This window comes from Pelophylax lessonae (assembly GCF_965119305.1).
Source record: "Pelophylax lessonae genome assembly, chromosome: 9".
NCBI classification, from domain to species: domain Eukaryota; kingdom Metazoa; phylum Chordata; class Amphibia; order Anura; family Ranidae; genus Pelophylax; species Pelophylax lessonae.
Genome location: NC_138776.1, coordinates 246,754,445 through 246,774,001, shown reverse-complemented (window position 1 = coordinate 246,774,001; position 19,557 = coordinate 246,754,445). Strand labels below are relative to the sequence as shown.

The 19,557-nt window shown below is 45.2% G+C and overlaps 2 protein-coding genes across 2 annotated transcripts in view; both read right to left on the bottom strand.

Annotated features, from left to right (window-relative positions):
• Positions 1 to 19,557, bottom strand: part of LOC309564355 (uncharacterized protein) — a gene marked incomplete at its 3' end in the record, with an annotated part of 715,072 nt that overhangs the window by 125,047 nt on the left and 570,468 nt on the right.
• Positions 1 to 19,557, bottom strand: part of LOC309563353 (uncharacterized protein) — a gene marked incomplete at its 3' end in the record, with an annotated part of 522,832 nt that overhangs the window by 87,051 nt on the left and 416,224 nt on the right.

Genomic DNA, 19,557 nt, shown 5'->3' with positions numbered 1-19,557 from the left:
TCGGTGGTGAACCTAGGCCCCTCGGACATAGCGCATCACCGATCAAGGTAAAGAACCAATGACATTGACTCTTTACCACTGTCCAATCACAGCCGATCACAAATGTATACAAACAGCGGTAACGGGCTGTTACTGGCTTCTCCTCCTCTTCTTCATGTGGGTGGAGGAGAACCTAGGAACAGCGAGTTATCGATAAACCCCTTCTGTACTGTGCATCACACTGCCCTGGATTAAAGTGTACCTGTCAGAGCACCCATCAGTGTAGCCTATCAGTGTACCTGTCAGAGCACCCATCAGTGTAGCCTATCAGTGTACCTGTCAGAGCACCAATCAGTGTAGCCTATCAGTGTACCTGTCAGAGCACCCATCAGTGTACCTGTTAGAGCACCCATCAGTGTACCTGTCAGAGCACCCATCAGTGTACCTGTCAGAGCACCCATCAGTGTACCTGTCAGAGCACCAATCAGTGTAGAATATCAGTGTACCTGTCAGAGCACCCATCAGTGTAGCCTATCAGTGTACCTGTCAGAGCACCCATCATTGTACCTGTCAGAGCACCAATCAGTGTACCTGTCAGAGCACCCATCAGTGTACCTGTCAGAGCACCCATCAGTGTACCTGTCAGAGCACCAATCAGTGTACCTGTCAGAGCACCCATCAGTGTACCTGTCAGAGCACCCATAAGTGTACCTGTCAGAGCACCCATCATTGTACCTGTCAGAGCACCAATCAGTGTACCTGTCAGAGCACCCATCAGTGTACCTGTCAGAGCACCCATCAGTGTACCTGTCACAGCACCCATCAGTGTACCTGTCAGAGCACCCATCAGTGTACCTGTCAGAGCACCCATCAGTGTACCTGTCAGAGCACCCATAAGTGTACCTGTCAGAGCACCCATCATTGTACCTGTCAGAGCACCAATCAGTGTACCTGTCAGAGCACCCATCAGTGTACCTGTCAGAGCACCCATCAGTGTACCTGTCACAGCACCCATCAGTGTACCTGTCAGAGCACCAATTAGTGTACCTGTCAGAGCACCAATTAGTGTACCTGTCAGAGCACCCATCAGTGTACCTGTCAGAGCACCAATCAGTGTACCTGTCAGAGCACCAATCAGTGTACCTGTCAGAGCACCAATTAGTGTACCTGTCAGAGCACCAATCAGTGTAGCCTATCAGTGTACCTGTCAGAGCACCCATCAGTGTAGCCTATCAGTGTACCTGTCAGAGCACCCATCAGTGTACCTGTCAGAGCACCAATCAGTGTACCTGTCAGAGCACCCATCAGTGTACCTGTCAGAGCACCCATCAGTGTACCTGTCAGAGCACCCATTAGTGTACCCGTCAGAGCACCCATCAGTGTACCCGTCAGAGCACCCATCAGTGTACCTGTCAGAGCACCAATCAGTGTACCTGTCAGAGCACCCATCAGTGTACCTGTCAGAGCACCAATCAGTGTACCTGTCAGAGCACCCATCAGTGTACCTGTCAGAGCACCAATCAGTGTACCTGTCAGAAAACCAATCAGTGTACCTGTCAGTGCAGCCTATCAGTGTCAAAAAGAAAAGGGGTACAGCGCCAAAGAATAGTTAGTTAAAAATCAAAGTCCATAATAAAGGAACCATGTAAGGTAAGTGGAAGTAGATCTGGGAGTCTGTGGAGAAGCCTTCACAGGCACCCAATCACACAGCCGCTCACCAGAGGATATAGACCCCCATTACAGAGATCGATATAGGTATGATGAATATAATCCTCTGTCATAAAAGGCTCAATGAGGATCCCGGAGAGATATTCAGTATTCCACTTCGAATGGATCCACTTGCAGATCATATAAGTACCATTCCACCATTAAGCAGATATATAGAGTATGTGGAAATAACATAATGGCTCCTCATAGTGTAGTTGTATGCATAGGTTTATTGTAATAAAAATTACCGCTTACAGTTAAAAAACACTTACCCACACTGGAAATCCACATACAGCACTAATCTGAGGGTTAATCCACTATGCGGCTATCAGTGCATCCATCAGTGCAGCCTATCAATGTACCTATAAGCGCATCCATCAGTGTACCTGCCAGTGCATCCATCAGTGCAGTCTATCAGTGTACCTGTCAGCACATCCATCAGTGTACTTGTCTGTGTAGCCTATCAATGTACCTGTCTGTGCAGCCTATCAGTGTATCTGTCAGCACACCCATCAGTGTACCTGTCAGCGCATCCATCAATGTAGCTGTCAGAGCACCCATCAGTGTACCTGTCAGTGCAGCCTATCAGTATACCTGTCAGCACATCCATCAGTGCAGCCTATCAGTGTACCTGTGAGCACATCCATCAGTGCAGCCTATCAGTGTACCTCTCAGCATATCCATCAGTGTACCTGTCAGTGCATCCATCAGTGCAGTCTTTCAATGTACTTGTCAGAACATCAATCAGTTTACCTGTCAGTGCAGCCTATCATTGTACCTGTCAGCACATCCATCAGTGTACATGTCAGAGCACCCATCAGTGTAACTGTCAGTGCAGCCTCTCAGTGTACCTGTCAGCACATCCATCAGTGTACCTGTCAGAGCACCCATTAGTGTACCTGTCAGAGCACCCATCAGTGTACCTGTCAGAGCACCCATCAGTGTACCTGTCAGCACATCCATCAGTGTACCTGTCAGTGGTCTATCTAGGTAGAAGCCAGGTGGATCTCGCTCCTATAAGTACTAGGTGAGGGCTCTCCCGAAGAGAGACCCCCAGTCAGGGAAAGGAAAAAGACCCAAAGGCCACAGATCCCCTCCCCGAAATCACCCCGAAAATCCTACATCCTCAGTCTCTGTGTGATAAATACGTGCTGAATACTTTGTGCTCTGTTGTTATAATGTCCGCTAAAATGCAATAAAAATGTATTTCTGTGAAAAAGTACATCATTTATATTGTAAAAAGGAAGTTTGTTGTGACAGTGGAGGAATTTTGCATTGACAAATTCTAACGTTTGACAGATTGGGTTTATTCCTCACCTGTGCTGATCTCCATAGGAATTTCCTCCACTTTAATCCTCACATGTCCATCTTCCTCCTCCTCAGCTTTGGCGTCTGTCTGAGTCCCTCTGGTGTCTCCGATGTCTGTGAATAAAGATGAGAGTGAAGCCCCCTGTACTGAGATGTATGAGAGACCCCAGAGAGTGTGTGTGGGGGGAGACTGGTCACGTCTCTTGGCTGGTAACACACAATGACATGATGTGAGGAGGAGAGCCGGAGTCTAATAGAGGCTGATGGCTCCTGACTCCCCCACTGGGCACATACTGTCCCCCCATTACTGTCTACTGACAGAGGGGGGGGGGGGAAGAGATTGTTGTAGTGACTGAACAAGGAGAATCTGGGACTCTTTTCTGAATTTAGCCAAAGTAGCTTATGTACCTTTTTTGGCACTAAGCCAAGCGTGTTTTTGCAAGGTTTTTTGTTTGGGGTGCCATACAAAAAGATAAGGGATTGTTGTATTGACTGAAGAAGGAGAATCTGGGACTCTTCTCTGGATTTAGACTGCATTCACACCTGAGGGACGCAACGCGTTTGGCACCAAAGTAGCTTATGTACCTTTTTTTGGCACTAAGCCAAGCGTGCTTTTGCAGGATTTTTTGTTTGGGGTGCCATAAAAAAATAAGAGATTGCTGTAGTGACTGAACAAGGAGGATCTGGGACTCTTCTCTGGATTTAGACTGCATTCACACCTGAGGGACGCAACGCGTTTGGCACCAAAGTAGCTTATGTACCTTTTTTTGGCACTAAGCCAGGCGTTTTTTTTGCAGGATTTTTTGTTTGGGGTGCCATACAAAAAATAAGAGATTGTTGTATTGACTGAAGAAGGAGAATCTGGGACTGTTCTCTGGATTTAGACTGCATTCACACCTGAGGGACGCAACGCGTTTGGCACCAAAGTAGCTTATGTACCTTTTTTGGCACAAAGCCAAGAGTGTTTTTGCAGGGTTTTTTGTTTGGGGTGCCATACAAAAAAATAAGTTACTGTTGTGTGACTGAAGAAGGAGGATCTGGGACTCTTTTCTGGATTTAGACTGCATTCACATCTGAGGGACGCAACGCGTTTGGCACCAAAATAGCTTATGTACCTTTTTTGGCACTAAGCCAAGAGTGTTTTTGCAGGGTTTTTTGTTTGGGGTGCCATACAAAAAATAAGAGATTGTTGTAGTGACTGAAGAAGGAGGATCTGGGACTCTTTTCTGAATTTAGACTGCATTCACACCTAAGGGACGCAACGCGTTTGGCACCAAAGTAGCTTATGTACCTTTTTTTGCACTAAGCCAAGCGTGTTTTTGCAGGATTTTTTATTTGGGGGTGCCATACAAAAAAATAAGAGATTTTGTAGTGACTGAAGAAGGAGGATCTGGGACTCTTCTCTGGATTTAAACTGCATTCACACCTGAGGGAAGCAACGCGTTTGGCACCAAAGTAGCTTATGTACCTTTTTTGGCACTAAGCCAAGCGTGTTTTTGCAGGGTTTTTTGTTTGAGGTGCCATACACAAAAATAAGAGATTGTTGTAGTGACTGAACAAGGAGGATCTGAGACTGTTCTCTGAATTTAGACTGCATTCACACCTGAGGGACGCAACGCGTTTGGCACCAAAGTAGCTTATGTATCTTTGTTGGCACTAAGCCAAGCGTGTTTTTGCAGGGTTTTTTGTTTGGGGTGCCATACAAAAAAAAAAAGAGATTGTTGTAGTGACTGAAGGAGGAGGATCTGGGACTCTTTTCTGGATTTAGATTGCATTCACACCTGAGGGACGCAACGCGTTTGGCACCAAAGTAGCTTATGTACCTTTTTTGGCACTAAGCCAAGCGTGTTTTTGCAGGATTTTTTGTTTGAGGTGCCATACAAAAAAATAAGAGATTGTTGTAGTGACTGAAAGAGGGGAATCTGGGACTCTTCTCTGGATTTACTGTTTATTACTCACCTGTGCTGATCTCTTTAGGAACGTCCTCCTTCTTACATGGATCATCACTCATCTCAAACATTTCTTCATCTTCAACTTTAACAACAATCAGGCCTCCACCCTGGAGAAGACACAATATAACATCTATTCACCAGGTTTGGATTGATGATTTCATGAAACACACGAATATCAAGTTATTTTAAAACTTTAGTTCCATCTACCTGATCCTCCTGAGGGATCTCCTGATGTTCTTGTGTGGAGTCCCGGGAATACAGAGGACGGGGACATCTCTCTGGGGGATTTCTGTCACTGGATCCATCTGTAGGAAACACACACACTGACTGAATACATTGGGGAAGGTTAACACACTAAGTGATTAAGGGGTTAAATGTGTACCTAGGGGCGTGTTTATAACTGTGGGGGGGGGGGCGTGGCTTGTGAAATTACTATAGAGACCTGTGTTCCTATATAGAAGGATCACAGGTGTTCTGTGTTCATTGCAGAGAGAAGAACGGTCAGCTGTGTTTACAACAGCCGACCATTCTTCTCTCTCAGCGGGGAACGATCGCGGGTGTCAGGCGGCAATCGGAGCCACCTGCCCTGTGCATCGGCATCCCCGTAGCCCAGTTGGGGGTGGGCGCGTGCGCCGGTGGCGGCACGTGCTCGCACCCTAGCTGCAGGCGCGCGACCGACGTATACCTACGTCAGTTCGTGCAGGAGGGCTGCCCTGCCGGCGGTGGGCAGTCGAGAAGTGTTTAAAGTGAGACTTAATGTAAAAAAAAAAAAAAAAATTGGCGAACAGGTAGGATTTTTAGTGCAGAAGGGACATGGCTTGGCCCCTCTGCCCAGCCAATGAGAGAGGCCAGCAATGGACACCTGAAGCTGAACACCCAAAGATGTCAGTGGCCGGAGGGGAGTTCTGGGAACGTCGCATTGCTGGACAGAAGGTGAGTATAGTTCCGCTTTAAGCTTTGAAAATAAAAGGTCCTGAGTCAGCCATGTCCCTGCCCAGCAGCCGGAACAGATGACAGAGGTCCAGCAGGAGGGTTTTAGGAGGATCCACATCCACAGGTACTGACACCAGACGAGCATTTGTATTATTTACTTCTTGTGAGTGTTTTATCAATCTTTTTCTATGAAAACCTTCAACTGGGATACCACACTTAGGTGGCGCTTTCTCCCCTTTTTGCTTCCTTCCTCTCGGTCTACACAGAGCCGGTCACAACTCTGGGGACAGTAGCCGCAGGTGGTTACGTGCATTTCTTTATCGCACCCCCAATTACCACGGACCAGTGACATTTCATGGATTACCTTCTACCTTGATCATCGGTACTTTTTATATATTCATTACTGGCTGGACTATATATAAACTCAGTATCTCCATTCTTCGAAAATGAAAGGTAGAAGCTGATTGGTTGTCATGCATAACTGCTCCAGTCTCAGTAAATCCCTCTCATTGTTTCTATGTCTTTATATCGGAGGATTTGTGTATCTAGGTGAGCCTTTCTCAACCTTTTCAACACAGAGGAACCCTTGAAATAACTTTTTCCGATCTCAGGGAACCCCTGCTACAAATGACTATACCTACAACTCATGATACATTAGTGTGATGGTCAGTGGGAAGAATTACCCCCTTACAGATCGCAAAAAAGATCAATGGTGTCAGTGGGAACTTATCTGACAGTGAGAAATTGCCCATTGCTTAACCACTTAAGCCCTGGAAGATTTTACCCCCTTCCTGACCAGGGTTTTTTTTGCGATTTTTTACTGCGTGACTTTAACGGACAATTGCGCGGACGTGCGACGCTGTACCTAAACAAATTTGACGTCCTTTTTTTCCCACAAACAGAGCTTTCTTTTGGTGGTATTTGATCACCTGTGCGATTTTTTGATCATGCGCTATAAACAAAAAAAGAGCGAAAATTTTGCAAAAATAACAATATTTTTCAAATTTTTTTATATGAAATTCCCCCCCAAAAAAATGTAAAAATCTAAATTTTTTTACATTTTTGGCCAATTTGTTTTATGCTACCTATGTTTGGTAAAACAAATCAGAATAAGCTATTTTGATTGGTTTGCGCAAAAGTTATTGCGTTTACTAACTAAGGGAAAGATTTTTGTCATTTTTTTGTTTTTTTGTAACGCGTAATGGCGGCGATCTGCGATTTTTTTTGCGGTACTGCGACATTGCGGCGGACAGATCGGACCCTTGACTGACATTTTTGACACTTTTGGGGTTACCAGTGACATAACTACAGTAATCAGTGCTATACATATGCACTGTTACTGTAAAAATGACACTGGCAGGGAAGGGGTTAACTTTATTGGAGAGCGATCGCGAGTGACCGGCGGACATCGGGTCCGCCGGTCGGGTACGAGCGGGGGCGGGAGCGGGCGCACGCTCGCCCCCTATTCGCTCCCAGGCTAGTGACGAACCGGTACGTCACTTTGCCTGGGAGGGGCTGACCGCCTCCATATATAGTCGGGCGGCGGTCGGCAAGTGGTTAAGGAACCCCTAGAAACCTCTGGAGGAACCCTAGGGATTCAAGGCTGAAACTGTTCATTGCTCAAGGAACACCTAACAACCTCTGGAGGAACCCTGATCTTGGTGGATCCTCAATACTCTTCTCTCTTTTACAAGAAATAAAAGTCTCCTCCTTACCTGGAGATTTGGGGGGCCGTGGGTTCTCCATCATGACGTACTTCTATATACTCCCCACGCCTCTGTATGTCCGTCACTGCTAAAAAAGAATACAATCAAATATAATACAAGTGAGACTAATATATATATATATTGCACCGTTTAGGAGATATTTACATTGCATGCAGCTGATGACGTCATCGGCGCATACGCTCTGAAGGAACGGCCGCCCGTGCCGTTTCTTCAGAGCCCTGTGCCGTGACCGGCGGCTCCCACGCGCATGCGCGGGAGTGACATCACGTGGCTCCAGCCAGTGGCACAGCCTGAGTCTGCAGACCCGGAAGGAAGACGGGTTAAGGTGGATCAGTTTGCATATCACAGTGCGAACTGTCAGTTCGGACATGAATCGGATCACATAGGTGTGAACACCAATGCGCTCCAATCCCAAAAAAGGGTCCTGTGCGAGTTCTGAACGAATCTGATGCAAATTAAGCCATACAATCTGTACGGCTGAATTTGCATCGCACAGACATCGCATGTGATTTGCAAAGCAGTGTGCTGCGAATCACATGCAATGTCTGTCATCGCATATGTGTGAACCGACTCTGAATCTGTCTGCAGAATAAGCCCCAGCACCATCATCCCCAGCACAGCCCCCATCTAATGTTCTCCATATCACAGGACTTGCAAGAAGATGATGATTTGGTGACATGTCCCCCCCATCCAGTACACACAAAGTGCTGGGACCCCCTTCTCATAATAAGAAGACGTTATTACCTCCTCCTCACTGGGCACACATTCTCCAAACCTCACACCCCCTCCAGGGGGATTTTCTTTTTTTTTTCAGCTAAACCCCACCCCTTCTTTCTCTTACTATGGTCTACAAAAATATGGCCGCCCACCCAATTTATCCTAGCAGACGGTCGCCCTCTAGTGGTAACTCGGCTTCTACATTACAACAAACGGCAGCCGCTGTGTGGGAGTTGGTCCAGTCTATCGGCTGGGAGTCACTATGGCAACCAGGAAGCAGCTGCGTGGAACGCATGTGGAGCCACAGAGCGGAAGTGGGAGAGGAATAGTGATGATACATATATAATATATATAATATATATATATATTACATAATATATCATATTATTATTATATATTATATTATATATACTATATTATAATATATATTATTATTATGTATTATATTAAAATATATTAGTGATGATACATACATAATATAAAATATATATATATATATATATATATATATATATATATATATATATATATATATATATATATATATATAATATAATATAATATATTATTATACTGTATACTATATATTATTATTATATATTATATTATAAATAATACATTATAATATATATTATTATTATTTTTTTATTTTTATATAAGTTGTGTGACTTTTAAGGTGCAAATGATGGAGAAATAAATAAATGATGGAGAAAAAATCATTTTGATAAAAACAATTTTACAAATTTTTATTAATCCAAAATGACAAACATTTTAAAAACAAATAAAAGGAAACAATAACTATCTAATGCCTGCTCATGAGCATATATATATTATATAATATATTATATATAATTAATATTCTACATTATATATAATATATTATAATATATATTATTATTATATTAAAATATATTAGTGATGATACATATATAATATAAAAATATATATATACTGTATATATATACTGTGTATATATATATATATATATATATATATATATATATATATTATACTGTATACTATATATTATTATTATATATTATAAATAATACATTATAATATATATTGTTATTATTATATATTATATTAAAATATATTAGTGATGATACATATATAATATAAAAAATATATATACTGTATATATATATTATATATTATATTATTATACTGTATACTATATATTATTATTATTATATATTATATTATAAATAATACATTATAATATATATTATTATTATTATATATATTAAAATATATTAGTGATGATACATATATAATATAAAAAATATATATATATATATATTATTATACTGTGTACTATATATTATTATCATTATTATATATTATATTAAAATATATTAGTGATGATACATATAATATATCTAAGGATATAAAATAGGAGACAGAGTTGTGCAGGATTGGACAGGGTGTGCATTGCACATAATGATGAATTATTACCATAAAGATAAGTCATTCATGTATTAATGCCATAGAAATAGCCCAGTGTTGCCTATTTTATTCTTGTTCTCCACCCTGGAACCCTGAAGAAGAGCCGTGGGCTAATTTGATGCGCTTGCGCACAGGAAGGAACGCACGTGCGCTCCCAGTTCCATTCGAGCCATGATGTCAGTGGTAACTGTCACAGTTGCTTGTGCTCTCAGCCAAACTGTCTGATGTCACATAACTGATCTGATCACATGTGAAACACCATGCCAACTGCAGCTCGATCAGAAGCCAAGATGGCAGCTCCCTTTGCTGTAATGTACAGGAGGGTTTAGTTCTGCTATAGTTCTGCTATTAAATATTTGTAATTTTCTTTTTTTTTTGTTTTTGACAGAGTGTGGACAGATTAGACCCCCTGTCAGGTTTTTATTGTTAACCGTGCCCCTACAGAGTTCCAAATATTTCCTTTTTTAACCACTTCTGGCCCGGAAGGTCTTACCCCCTTAAAACGGAGTTCCAGCCTTTTCTGTGTTTATTAAAAGTCAGCAGCTACAAAAAGCGTAGCTGCTGACTTTTAATAAACACACACTCACCTGTCCCACGTTCCAGCGATGCGGCCGCCCGAAGCCTCGATCCTCTCCCTCTGGTCTCAGCGGTGCCGGCATCACTGGTGTGGGCAACCGGCTGTGACAGCTTGCGGCTTCACAGCCGGGTACGCACTGCGCATGCGCGTCTTGATTGGCCGGCAATCTTCTGGGACCTCTGACATGTCCCAGAAGATTGCAGGGAGGGAGGGGGAGAGAAAAACTTCCGCTCAGAGCGCCGCGGCACTCGGAGCGGAAGTGGGAGCAGGTACCTGTCAAAACTAGGTACCCGCTCCCCCCCCCAAAAAAAATGACATGCTAAATGTGGCATGTCAGGGGGTTAGGACTACATAAAGCGGAGTTCCACTTTTGGGTGGAACTCCGCTTTAATGACCAGGCCTTTTTTTGCGATATGGCACTGCGTTAATTTAACGGACAATTCGGGTCATGTGACGCTGTACCCAAATAAAATTAATGTCCTTTTACCCCCACAAATAGAGCTTTCTTTTGGTGGTATTTGATCACCTCTGTGATTTTTATTTTTTGCGCTATAAACAAAAAAATAGTGACAATTCTGAAAAAAAAAAACAATATTTTTTACTTTCTGCTATAAAACATTCCCAATAAAAAGAAATTGAAAATCTAATTTTTTTCATCATTTTAGGCCAATTTGTATTCTGCTACATATTTTTGGTAACAAAAAATCCCAATAATTGTATTTTGATTGGTTTGCGCAAAAGTTATCACGTCTACAAGTTAGGTAAAAGATTTATGTCATTTTTATATGTTTTCTTTACTAGTAATGGCGGCGATCAGCGATTTTTAGAGGGACTGCGACAGACAAATCGGACCCCTAACTGACATTTTTTGGGGGGGGGGGGGAACCAGTGACATTACTACAGTAATCAGTGCTAAAAATATGCACTGTTACTGTACTAATGACAATGGCAGGGAAGGGGTTAACACCAGGGGCGGTCAAAGGGTTAAATGTGAGCCTAGTAGGTGCTTTCTAACTGTGTGTGGGGATGGGCTCACTGGATGAACACAGAGACCTGTGTTCCTAAATAGGAGGAACACAGGATACATGTGTTCATCACTGACAGAACTGCTCTCTCACAATGCTCTAACACGCCTGTTCTTCTTTATCTGCACATGGGGAGTCACAGGCAACATGTACAGTACAAGCAGCCATAGAACTGAATGGTTGTACAGGTTTGTACTCGGATAAATGCTGATGCTTTAGTGCAGTGGTCTCCAAACTGTGGTCTGGGAGACGGATGCAGCCCTTTGCTTTCCTCTATCTGGCCCTTGAGGCACTATTCCTCCCAATGACACTAACAATGGGGCATAATTCCTGTTGTTGACATCAACAACAGGGTGCTATTTCTCCCATCGATACCAACGATGGGGCACTATTTCTCCCAGTGACACTAACAATAGGTCACTACTCCTCCCACTGACACCAATGATGAGGCACTATTCCTCCCACTGACACCAACAATGAGGCACTATTCCTCCCACTGACACCAACGATGAGGCACTATTCCTCCCACTGACACCAATGATGAGGCCCTATTCCTCCCACTGACACCAATGACGAGGCACTATTCCTCCCACTGACACCAACGATGAGGCACAATTCCTCCCACTGAAAAAAAATGATGGGACACTATTCCTCCCACTGACACTAACGATAGGTCACTACTCCTCCCACTGGCACCAACGATGGGGCACTATTCCTCCCACTGACACCAACGATGAGGCACTATTCCTCCCACTGACACCAACGATGAGGTACTATTCCTCCCACTGATACCAACGATGAGGCACTATTCCTCCCACTGACACCAACGATGAGGCACTATTCCTCCCACTGAAAAAAAATGATGGGACACTATTCCTCCCACTGACACTAACGATAGGTCACTACTCCTCCCACTGGCACCAACGATGGGGCACTATTCCTCCCACTGACACCAACGATGAGGCACTATTCCTCCCACTGACACCAACGATGAGGCACTATTCCTCCCACTGATACCAACGATGAGGCACTATTCCTCCCACTGACACCAAGGATGAGGCACTATTCCTCCCACTGACACCAACGATTGGGCACTATTCCTCCCACTGACACCAACGATGGGGCACTACTCCTCCCACTGACACCAATGATGAGGCACTATTCCTCCCACTGACACCGGCGATGAGGCACTATTACCACTATTACGACTAAGCGGTAGATTCCGTGAAACGCGTCAACCGCCGTGCTTTTTTTCCATGTCTCCGACTGCTGTGGTTACACATTGGATGTGTTTTTATTTTTGGAATTCAATAAAATTTGGACTTTTATGATTTGCATCTCCACCCAGTTGTGCGGCTCCTTGTTTCTTCCCATTGTTGCTGTCCTGGATTGCGGATCCTTGCCTGCACCTGTGCTGGATGTGCTTGGGATCATCCCCTCACCGGAGCGGTTCGCTCTCTCCCTACACGTTTGCACTATTACCTCTACTGACACCATCGATGGGGCACTATTTCTCACACTGATACCAACGATGGAGCAATATTCTTCCAAAGAGGCCAAGAACCCTCCTGAGGTGGGTGGGACTATGCAGGTGACCAATCATCCACATGTATTAAAAGGTTTTGGTTTATTTTAATCATATAAAAATATGTACATATTTCACGTTTCAAAGGTTACGTGAAAAATAAACTTTTTCGTGTAACCTTTGAGACATAAAAATGTACATATTTTTATATGAGATTGAAAGAAACCAAAACCTTTTAATACATGTGGATGATTGGTCACCTGCATAGTCCCACCCACCTCAGGAGGGTTCTTGGTCTCTTTGTCTTATACCGAGATGATGGCCACCTTTATACTGGACTTCCAATAGTTGGGTATCCTTGAGTTAAATATTCTTCCAAAGACACCAATGATGGGGCACTATTCCTCCCACTGACACTAATACAGGGGCACTATTCCTTCTACTGACATTAGCAATGGGGCACTATTCTTCCACTGACACCAACCATGGGGCATTATTGCTTCTATTGACACCAATGATGGGGCACTATTGCTCCCACTGACACCAACAATGGGGCACTACTCCTCCCACTGACAGCAGCGATGGGGTACTAGTACTTCTACTGACACCAACGATGGGGCACTATTCCTTCTACTGACACCAACGATGGGGCACTATTCCTCCCACTAACACAAATGATGGAGCAATATTCTTCCAAAGGCACCAAGATGGGGTACTATTCCTTCTACTAGCATTAGTAATGGGACACTATTCTTCCACTGACACTAACCATGAGCCACTATTGCTTCTATTGACACCAACGACGGGGCACTATTCCTCCCACTTGCACCAACAATGGGGCACTATTCCTCCCACTGACACCAATGATGGGGCACTATTCCTCCCACTGACACCAATGATGGGCACTATTCCTCCCACTTACACCAATGTTGGGGCACTATTCCTCCCATTTACACCAATGATAGGGCACTATTCCTCCCACTGACACCAATGATGGGGCACTATTCCTCCCACTGACACCAATGATGGGGCACTATTCCTCCCACTGACACCAACGATGGGGCACTATTCCTCCCACTTACACCAACATTGGGGCACTATTCCTCCCACTGACACCAATGATGGGGCACTATTCATCCCACTAACACCAATGATGGGGCACTATTCCTCCCACTTACACCAATGATGGGGCACTATTCCTCCCACTGACACCAACAATGGGGCACTATTGATCTTTTATTGAAAAGAATCAAGCAACATATTTTATACAAAAGTAAAAAACATAACTATAGTACAATATTCCAACAGAAAACAAAAGGAATACACATCCATGTGCAGAATATATACAATATATACATAATCCACTTCCAACATTTTTAGAAAACTATTTACATAAAGCAGCAGAGAGGGCCTAAGAGGCACAACCCATCACCTATGTATGCAGCCATTTATCAAAAACTGAGCATTAAGAAAAAATCTAGGGTGATAAGAGACAGAAAGCCACACCCAGGACAGAGACTCCTGGCAGTCAGGGAGGCTTGAAACCCCTCCACGCCTTCAACCAAGCCCTCTGACCCCACTTGTCTCTCTCAAGCGCCCGAATCTTCCCCACCTCATGCAGAATGTCACACACCACCACCTGAACAGGAAGGATTTTACGCTTAAGGGTGACCTGACACCGTGCGTTCCAGGTGTAATAACGGACTACTAAGCTAACTAAAAAAAGTGTATCCAAACAAAAGCCCCCACCAGTATTGAATGCTCCATACACCCACTCAGCATAACCCAGCCTGGAGAGGAAAGGAACACCGAGGGCCCGCCCCACCTGTTTGTATACCTCTATGTTAAAAGGGCAACGAAGCAGAAAATGGTCCATAGTCTCCTCCTCACCTGAACATTCCTCCCGAGGACAACCACGATCCATCCCACTGCGGAATTTCAAATTGCCCCGAACATAGAGCCTCCCATGGAAGCACAACCAGGCCAGATCCCTGATTTTAAGGGGGACTCTAGCCAAATTAATCAATCTTAACCCTTCCCTCAAAATTGGGCCTGGGCAATCCCTTAAGGCCAGTGGGTCATGAAAGACTTCGCTCAAGACTCGGCTCATAAGGACTTTCCTCGGAGCAGATCTGAGATCTTCAGCCGACAGTCGCCACTGCCGCAGCAACTTCAGACACGGAGCGACATAGGCTGGGAGCTGACCACGATGACCCCTGAGATTCTTCACTTGGCCACCTTCTTCCCAAAGTCGCAGAAAAGGCCTAAACCAAGATCTAAACATGCCTGTCCATCCAGGAGGTTCCACTGCAAGCATACTACCAATGTTAAACTTGAGAAATAGCAGTGAAAAGAAAAGAACGGGGTTGACCATACCTAAGCCACCCTCCCTCCTGGATAGATAGGTGACATTCCTCTTGATGGGGTTCAGTCTGTTCCCCCACAGCATCTGGAAGAACACACTATAGATCCTAGCATAGAGAGACACTGGCAAGATGCAGACAGGGCTGACATACAAGAAGATCGGTATCAGGTAAGTCTTAATCAGATCAACCCTTTCCCTCAGAGATAACTTCCATCTCTTCCAGCTGACCACCTTAGTATTGGCAACTTCCAGCCTGCCTTCCCAGTTTTTAAGGCCATAATCGCCAGGTCCGAATTCAATGCCTAATATCTTAATTTTTTCCTGGGGCACTGGAAAGGTGTCCGGGAGATCAAACCCCTCACCTTCCTTTCCCATCCAAAAAACTTCACTCTTTTCCTGATTGATCTTGGAGCCTGATGCTTCAGAGTACCGTGATGTCAGAGAGACCACCTCCTCTGCTTCATCTGTCCCAGTGACAATCACTGACACATCATCCGCATAGGCAACAACCCTCAAAGGCGGCTCACCCGGGATTCCCACTGGTACCCCACACAACATGCTGCTCTCTAGCCTCCTGATGAAGGGGTCGATTGCAAACACATAGAGCAGGGGACTCAGGGGACAACCCTGGCGCACCCCAGAACCAACCTCAAAGGACTGTCCAACCCAACCATTAACAAGAGGGAAGCTTTCTGCCCCCTTATACAAGACTTTTAACCAATCGACAAAACCACCCGGCAGACCGTACTTACTAAAGAGCAACCACAGGTACTCATGGTTGACACGATCGAAAGCCTTTGCCTGATCCAATGCCAGTAAATACTTTCCCCAGCCTGCAGCCCTGCACTGCTCCAAGGCCTCCCGGACAGCTAAAACCGCTGTGAAGGTGCTCCTACCCTGGATCGAACAGTGCTGATGGCGAGAAAGCAAAGACTCTGCTACTGCCGATAGGCGCCAGAAAAGTATCTTCGCCAGCACCTTTCTATCGACATTGAGAAGGCTGATGGGGCGCCAATTCTCAATCATCGAAGGATCTTTACCTTTTGAAAGAAGAATCACAGCTGAGTGTCTCATGGAAGGGGGAAGCACCCCCTCAGCAAGACAACTGTTAAAAATCTCTACCAAATGTGGGGCCAGAATAGACTTAAAGGCTTTGTAAAACTCAGCCGTCAGACCATCCGGTCCAGGTGACTTCTTGATGGCAAGCTGTTCAATTGCCCTCGTCACCTCTTCAACTGTGATCTCTTCTGTCAAATTCATCAAAGGGACATCTCCACCATTTAGACCTGGAGTAGAGTCCAAAAAGCTTTCCATCTTGTCTCGGTCAAGCTCTTTCCTCCCAAGAAGTTCAGCATAAAAAGACCTCACGACCTCCAGGATCCCTGACCTGGACTTTGTCAAGGAACCTGTACTATCCTTAAGGCCAACGACCATCTTAACAGCTACACCCTGTTTGCAGTTCTGGTAAGGGTCAGGCGAGTGGTATTTCCCATAGTCCCGCTCCAGAACCAAAGAGGTATGCCGATCATATTGACACTTCCTGAGGAGGATTTTCACTTCAGAGATTGCCCCAGGATCTCCTCCTCTCGAGACAAGAATATCCAGCTTCCTCCGCAAACGTTGGTAGGTCATGTATCTATTAAACTGTTTTTTATTGGCTAGGCCCCTGAAGAATCCAGCAATCCTCTTTTTGGTCAGCTCCCACCACTCAGCCTTGCTGCTACAAAAGTCCAGGATGGTCACCTGTGCCTGAAAGAATTCCTCAAAGGATTGTCTAACATGTTCTTCCTCAAGGAGAGTCGAATTCAATCTCCAGATGCCTTTGCCCCTCTGAGGGAAGTCTGAAGCATTCAAGACCACAGATAGCATACAGTGATCAGAGAACTCCACTGCCTGCACCACTGGGGGTGAGAAAGCAGAGGCCTCCTTCAAAAAAAACCTATCTATCCTACTCTGACTATTACCTCGATGAAAGGTGAACCCTGTGTCATCCGGAAAGGGGCTTAATGTGCACATCCACAAGACCAGCATCCCTAACCATACTATTTAAAAAAACGCTATCATATCCCAGCCTGTCATTGAAGTCCTTCCTGTCCTTGGGCCTAGTCACAGTATTAAAGTCACCTCCAAAAACCACTTGCCGGGATGTAAAAAGAAATGGCTTGATCCTTGTAAAAAAGCATTTCCTGTCCCACTTTGTGTGCGGCCCATAAATATTAATTAGGCGCAGGTCCTGCCCTCCCACAAGGACGTCTAAGACCATACATCTCCCAATCTCCACCTCAATAACCCGCCGGACAGTTACCATGCCGGTTTTAAACAACACCGCCACCCCGCTGTAAGGCTCGGCCGCAAGAGACCAGTAAGATGGACCATACCTCCACTCTCTCTTGGCCATATGAATATCTGCCAAGGAGGTGAGCCTAGTCTCCTGCAAAAATAAAATTTCAGCATCTAATTGGCTGAACAAAAAGAAGGCCATAGAACGAGCTCTTACCGACTTAATACTGGCGACATTTATTGTCACCACTTTTAACGGAGGGGGAACCGCCATTTGGGTTATTGGGTGGATTGCTTCTTAGCTCCCCTCTGCTGCTCATCACCAGAAGCCTCTCTTTTTCTTGAGGCCTCCTCCAACTCCATTTCTGAATCTGAATTTTGTTCAGAGGAAGCTCCAGATGAGGAAATATCCCAAGCGGAAGCCCTAGAACGGTTGGGGACAGACACTGGGGCTTCCTGTCCCTGTTCCATCCTCACCGCCTGTCTCTTCCGCCTCACAACCCTCCTTCTCTCCTCCAGGTACTGCAGGTCAGACTCCGAGATGTTTTCATCTCTTGTTTTTTTCTTCAAAGTCTTCGCAGAAGACTTCTTTACAGAAGAAGCAGCAGCACCCTTTTTGGCACATGCCACCGCTCCAGGTGGGGGGGGACCTTCCCTTAAGTCAGACCTAGGAGACTCATGGGGCAAGACTGACTTGGGGGGCACAGACTTAGAAGGTTCTGACACAAGAGGAGCGGGTACAGTAGGCTGGGGGGACACAGAGACAGCCACAGAAGGAATACCTACAGACACAGGAGGGTTGGCCACAGAAACTGGGGAGGGATCCTGAACAGGACCTGGGGGGTCAGTCACCGCAGAGGAGGATGGTACACCAGGGGCCTCATCCTCCATCCTGTCCAGCCTCAACAGCTCATCTACTACCTCCTTCTCCATATTGTGCCAGGCCTCCGGACATCGGCTGTAGGGGTGGCCAAGGCGCAAGCACAGGTTGCACCTTATCGCCTGGGTGCAGTCCCTGGCCACATGACCCTGTCCCTGACATACCGAACATATTAAGGCTGAACAGGAGGAGCTAAAGTGCCCCTTTTCTCCACAACGGTGACACAGCTTTGGCTGACCAGGATAAAAAAACAGTCATCCTATCCCTCCCTATGAAAGCCGAGGAGGGCAGGTGACGGACAACATTTCCATCCCTGGCCAACCTGACCGTTACTGACCAACCCCCAGTCCAGATGCCACGTTCATCAAGGATTTTATTTGGCGTTGTCAAAACCTCACCATAATTCCTTAACCAGACCTCCAAGTCCCGAGCAGGAACACTCTCGTTAGTGAGGATGATGGTTATTTTTTTAACCGTTGATCTTTGTGAAACAGCAACTGGTGCCAGATCTTCCCATTCGGGTCTTGACCTGCACCGAGCCTCATATCGTTCCCAGAACAGGTCAAGACCCTCTGGCCTGGTGAAGCTGATTGTATACTCCCGGCTCCCAGCTACATGTATTAGGGCATAAAGGTCATTCGCCCCAAAGCCCATCTCCAAAATCATATCCACCACCACACGCCGTGCTGGAGAGACTGCACCACCTTCCCATTTAAGAATGACTACATTACGCCTTGGACCCCCAGCAGAAGCCAGAGACCCAAGACCGGAACCTGGGGTGCTCAAAGTGGCAGTCTGTGGTGTAAATCTCTGCCTGGAAGCAGGGTTCCTCATTGGCTGCAGCCCTGGCTTAATAATATTACCAGGTGCAGAGCGTACCACCTGAGCAAAAGAGGGCTTATCAGGGCCAAGACCCCACACTGATGTGACTTTAGCCGGTACATTATTATTATTATCCTTATTATTAACTGCTTGTACTGAGCCAGCAGGATTGTCTATTGCACACATATTGGCAGCACTATTCAGAACACCTGAAATAGAAGAATCGTTAGAAGAATTGTTACAATCACCATTCATTATCACAGTGTCTGCTGTAGTACCACAGGTGGCCTGATGCTGCAGTGTAGAGTCCT